At 54.7% G+C, this 6,107-nt stretch overlaps 1 long non-coding RNA gene across 1 annotated transcript; it reads left to right on the forward strand.

Moving 5' to 3' along the window:
* The first annotated feature begins 833 nt into the window (after positions 1 to 833).
* On the forward strand, positions 834 to 3,967 carry LOC125617879. Its single transcript, XR_007349000.1, has 3 exons — positions 834 to 1,141; positions 1,417 to 1,663; positions 1,814 to 3,967. It is a non-coding gene; the product is annotated as an uncharacterized LOC125617879 (long non-coding RNA).
* Positions 3,968 to 6,107: the final 2,140 nt, after the last annotated feature.

The raw sequence follows: 6,107 nt of genomic DNA on the forward strand, positions 1-6,107 counted from the left end.
GGAAGGGACGAATGCAGTCCGGCAGCCAGAGTGAAGGCAGGTGCTGGGGACGGATTTCAGGACCGATGGTCATGTTCACACGTGCTGGGCAAACAGGATTTTATAGAGTGTGTCCTTATAAACATGTGCGAAGGCTCGTCGGGGCTGCAAAGTTGTCTCAGTAGCATCACTGGATTCTGGGACAAGTGTCCCGAGCACTGTGGTGGGTGAAGCAGACACTCAAGTGGCCTTTGTCCACAGAGGATGAGTTGACTCGGATTCCTGTGCTGCCAGTGACCACATGCACGAAAATGTGTCATTTGGAGGTTAACCCTGCTCACCAGTGGTCCTTTTCTAGCCTAGATCCTCTTTCCAATCGGAAGCTCTCAGTGTGGGTGGGTGAGAAGCACCATTGGCCTAGCGTGCTCTGCATAAGTCGCTCACGTCTTCTGAGCACATGTGACACGGTTATGCAGGAAGATCTTTTAAGTTTTTAATCGACCCACAGCAGTTTATGTGTTTATGTGCTATGCTGGGTAGTTAGCATGTCCATGACCTCAAACACTCATTTATTAGGTTGGGAGCTTACCGTGTGCGAAAGTGGTTAGAGGAGTAGTGAGCCTAGTGTTCGACAGTGCAGTAGAGACACTGTGATTTACAGTAATTTATTGTGTGTTTCAAAATATCTGGAAGAGAAGATTTTGAGGATTCTCAACACGGTTCTATTTTACCAAGAGTCTCCAGGAATCCTGTGGGTGGCCAGCATTGGGGAGGGAGCGTGTGAGGGGAGGAAGGAAGTGGGTCAGGTCAGTGGGGGAACTGCAGGAGGGACTGCCTGGCCTGGCCCTCCTAGAGCAGGGAAAGGGAGGGGACACCTGCGTTTGCTGAGTGCAGGGCACACGCTGTTCCCAGCAAACACACCCAGCGCTCTCCTGGTCTGGCATGAAGGCTCTTCACGGGGAGAGCTTTTCCTGTCCTCCTCGCCGGTGAATGAGAAAACAGCTGGGAGAAGTGAATAATCTTTGCTATCGTTGCAAAACGGTGAAGGGGCCAAGCGGATCCCTGTGTGTTACCTGTGGCGCTAGAACTAGAAGAGGCGTTTTCATCAGGAGGCTGGGAAGGATCTTCACTCTCGAAAGCACAGGACGATTCTAGATGGAATGTAAGAGGATGGGGTTGGGCATCAGGTCTGAAAAGCACTTCCGGCTTTAAGGCCGAGGGTTTAAATAAAAGACGTTGAGTCGTGAATCTGCTCAGGGGCGGTTAGCACGTGAGGTACGCTCAGCCCTGGTGCACTTGGCGGCGCGGCGTGGGGGGGCCTCAAGGGTGTGGGCGTGCATAGAGTACTCAGGATGGGTGCAGCGGGGAGCCCTGAGGGGCTCAGCCAGCGTCCTCCGCACCAGTGGGCATGGCTTCACCTTGTCTGTTTCCGTCTAGGATGCAGGCTCCTCAATGGCAGAGGGCCTGTCCCCCAATATCTTATTGTTCTTATGCTGCCTGGAACCATCTGCAAGTTGCCTTCATTCATTTGTTCTGAAAATAAGCCTTGAGTGTCCACTGGGCACTGAGGCTGGAGTCCAGGGTGAGCGGCGCCTGCTCTAGATCACTCTCGCCAAGAGCTTCGGGATGCGCAGTTAGGGTGACCAAACAACTAAATCGCCAATGACCTTTCACTGATTTGAATGTAAATATCCACATGTGTCCAGGGTATCATAGTGGACACCACAGGGCTGGGCTAATCTTAAGTTATATTTTGTAAAAGAAAAGAAAATGTTATGTACACCGGAGGCTGTGTATTATTGTTAAAAGTTTAGTAACATTGTCCACTGCACAGGAACAAGCGATGGAGATCAACGCTATTCCTATGGAAGGGGCCCCCAGCTGTTCCCAGGCGTCGGGGTCTGCAGGATGGCAGGCCCTGGTAGGTTCTAAGGGACTGGGGGCAAGACTGAGGTGCATGCCCAGGGTGCACCTTTACACCTGCACACCACCACCAGGTAACCGCCGACGACCTCGGCAGACCTGCCCCAGGTCTCCTCGATGCCTGCTCCTCTGTCGGAGAAGCTGAACACTTCCTAAGAACAGGGAGCCCCCCCCCCCCGGAAGTCCCTTGCCTTCCCCATTCTTCCTCCGCCTGAGTTTCAGCACGTGTCCACCCGTTTAAGCGACCCTGGTGAGGACGGGGTGATGGCCCAGCTGGGAGCCCTCAGGATTCCACCTCCTCCCAGGATGGACGCCTGAACAACGCCGGAGTTCAGCCCTGGGTGCTGGAGTCTGAGCGGCCCTCGCCCACCACCTGTCCACGCCTCTGCCCAGCGGTCCTGGCACACGGTGAGCGGCTGGGTGTCTGCCCAGGGGCTCGGCTCCTGTGGAGGCCGTGGACCACAGCGGTGTTTCCCTGTTGGACAAGAGCTCTCCAGGGCTAGCGTGGTCTTCTTCGTCTTTGAAGCTCGACACCCAGCGCGGTCCAGGGCAAACCCGGAGCTCGATGAACGTTTGTCCAACTGAATAAGGGTTTAATCAGGCGCAACCCAGCCCCACACCTCCCTTTCTTGCTTATTCTTCCAGAGACTACACCTGTCGGTCTAGGCTGCGGGTGACTTGGAGGGGACACTTAAAGAAGAGAAAGAGTAGGCAGGCAGGTAGCAGCTGAAGCAGGGGACAGGCCCAAGAGAACAATGTCAACTTGGTAGATGGTGACTGGCAGGGACACAGGGAGACAAACTAACTGAACTCCACCTGCCCTCATGTCACCTCAGGCTACAGAAAGCTCCTTCCAAGGCCACCTCTCTTGCAAACCCTGGGCCCTTCAGGTCCTTGGCCTCCCTGCCTTCTGCACCAGCTCTTCTTGCAGGGGACTGGGTCTCTAGACCCTGAACTTGGGGACTGACTAACCCCCACAGCTTCACAAACACAGGCCCCCAGTAAGCCAAGTCCAGGTTTAATTCCATCCAACCTGGAGGAATAAGTGACTCCTCAGAGCCAACGGACTGAGGGCTTCTTGGCTCACGAGGAAAATGTTCTACGATCACATGAGCCCAGAGAAAACTCAACTGGTCAGTGTGGTGTGAGCAGAAACTCTGAGGTGGACCAAGCATCGAGCTCTGCAAAGCTGATGTGATCGGCTCCTGGCCCATGGACTAATTCACACAGAACTTAAGACCATCCCATCCAGCTGCAGCCCTGGCCGGTCCCCTGTGATTTCACCATTGCCTTCTCGCCTGGCTGAACAACTCAGGCGCACCTGGGGCTTCTCCCTGGGAAGTGTCTGGGGTGTGGGATGCCCATGCACTGACCGCTTTTCCCCCTCTCAGGGATTGAGAAGCTGGGGGCCTGAACAGGACACCAGTGTGCCTGGACCTCATGGCCTGGTCTCCATGGGAAGGTGCCCTGCGAGCTGGGACGTGGCTTCAGCCCTGCCAGGCGCAGGCGGAGGCTCATCCACGAGGAACAGTGTGGCGGGGCCTTACCTATGGTGTAGATCATATCGCCCACGGGGCAGGAAGGGTCTGCTTCTCCAAATTAACTTTCTGATGGCTTTCCAGTGACAAAAATATTGCAGGCAATTGCAGGGACTCAGGACCAAATTTTGTCCTCAGTGGTAACTGCTTCTCAGATTCTAGGGCCTAGACTCAACCATTTATTTGCCCCTTTGGCTGATTTTGACAGAACAGGGGGAAAGGCCGGCAGCTCCTGGGCACCCTGGTGAGAGATTCTGGGTCTTGTAGCCCTGCTGACCAGCTCCTTGCAAGAATCCTGCAGAAATCTAGACATCGATGAGAGATCTCAGGGATGAGACTGAATGTCCCAGGCCCTTTACATGGGACAAGTCTCACCCACGGTCCACAGAAAGCAAGGCCAAGTCCAGTCAAGGCATATCGACTGCTAAAGAAATCTGAAGCGATGGCAGGTGTCGCTTAGAAAACGATTTCCTCCACTGAGTGAAATGGATAAGCCTCCGTCATAAAGCCTTTAATTGCCTGTTAAATATTTGACTACACTAAGTAGTTTTCCTTCGGGGCAAGCACTCCTACATCACAGCAAAGGGGAGGTCTGTAAGATCCGCCAAAGCCCCTGTGCATGTATACACAGCGGCGAGTGGTCAGCGAGCGGACCATTTTCCCCACTGCTAGGCTTACGCTCAGTGTTGATTTCTAAAAACCATGCCACTTTTACGAGGAATCTTAGGAGCCAAACCCATAGAAACAGCAGGCAGAGGGGAGGCTGCTGGGCCCATGGGCCCGGAGGGTGAGTTGCAGAAAGGGACAGTCTGACTTCTGAGGAAGGAGAAGCCGTGGAGCCCGGCACTGTGGGCAGACCCTACACCATGACCTCGCTGCACCCCCACGGCAGGCAGCTCAAGGGGGTGGGCGGAGGGCTCAAGGCCCACCCAGGCTGCCTTGCTGCTCAGCTCCTGGAGCCCCTGAGGGGGGTTTGACCTGTCCCTTGCTGGTCCTATTCAGCAGTAGGTGCCCCTCCCTCTGCCTGGGGCTGAGGTCTCAGTGCAGCTCCAGGGCCAAGTACCCGCAGCCTCTCTGTGCTGTGGTTCCCCCGCCCCCCACTCATTAACCCTGTGGGATGTGGTCAGCCAGGTCTGTCCTCCTCAGATCTGATCTCGCTCCGCTCACTCTCTAGGTTCAGCGTCCCCTTCTCCCCTTGGCCTGGGAGGTCCCAGCGTCCTCCTCCCTCTGGGTCCCAGCCTCTCAGCAAGAACACTTACTCCGCTGATGGTCCATGTGACCCTGTGGGACCCTGTGGGACTCGGTCAGCCTTGCCCTGGGCTCCCGTCTCAGCTTCCTCATGCAGAGCTGTGGCCCTGACCCCCTCCTGGGCCTTCTCCGTTGGCCTGGCTGTCCTGCTGTCCATCATCAGTGCAGGCACCTGGCTGAAATCTGTCTTGATCTCTTTCTCTTTTTCACTGATGTTCTTATCCGTTTTCTAATCTTGTCCTGCCTCCAACTTCTCCTTTGTGTTGTCTTCAAATGTAATTTTATAAACTTCAAATGGCGTAGATAGAACAAAGCCGGACTCAGCCGTGATCCGGGATGTCAGAGGGCAGGATGCCCAACCTCTGCCCTGGGCTCACAGTTGATGCCAAATTGGAGCCCCAGGTGCTCCTGGACATTCATGTGTGGCACCCTGACCTCATGTCTCATTTCTGTGCCCACTTGATCTCCCCCTCATTTGACCTGCTTGCTTGGAGGGTGGTGTCTATGAGCAGCGTCTCCACGGAGGGATGACAGGTGAATGGGCTGAGTGGACGAGGAAGGAGAGGAGGAAAGTGGGTCTCCCCCCAGGGCTGTAGCTGGATCTCACACAGGAGGGGGCACCTGTGCAGGGCATCTTCTGCCCCTCAGTTCCCACTGGGTGCCCCCTGTAGGTCACTGACCCTTCTCTGGAGTCATTTTAAAGGGGGTCAAGTTTTCTACTCCATGGCGGAAAATGCTGAGAACATGATTGCAGAGAGTAAAAACAGAGGGGCGACCCTGCAGTCCATCATTACAGTTGTAACTTATGTAACCACAAATGTAAGAACCAATTGACTGAGGTGTGAACACACTTTGTGAGGTGCACAGGGTGATCGGCAGGGTCAGAATGGAAGGAGGGAACTGTAGGGAATGACAGGCCCTGGTGAGGAGGGGCCAGGGGTTTGCTGATCCTGTGTCTGACAGTTTGGGCACAGGTGGCCACAGGCAAAGGGACCCCTCCTGAGCCAGGATGCTTTAGGGCAGGTTGTTTGCGTCAGGAGAGGCCCAGGCCGTGGCCTTCCCAGCATGGGGACATGGCCTAGCAGAGGTCTTGAATTTGAAGGGGAAAAAGGATGGGATATAATTCTATGTTCCAATGAATAGAACGACATCATCTTTGTCCCTTTGACACTGGCACTCGAAGGCCTGTTGCCATGGTGCGTTAACTCTGAGCGGATTGCGTGCCTCACAGTGTGGTCGAGTTCCTCCAGGCTGCCCCATGATGCTTAGCATTTGTATGTGAAAGAAGTGAGCACTCGTGGTGTGGATTCAAAGTGTTATTACTGGTGTTTCGAGGGCGGTGGTGCTGGTGTTAGAATAGGGGCCAGATGGTTTTCATTTCCAAAGCCCGTGCTTTTCTTTACACCATGGTCCTCAAAT

This window comes from Marmota marmota, unplaced genomic scaffold (assembly GCF_001458135.2).
Source record: "Marmota marmota marmota unplaced genomic scaffold, marMar, whole genome shotgun sequence".
NCBI lineage: Eukaryota > Metazoa > Chordata > Mammalia > Rodentia > Sciuridae > Marmota > Marmota marmota.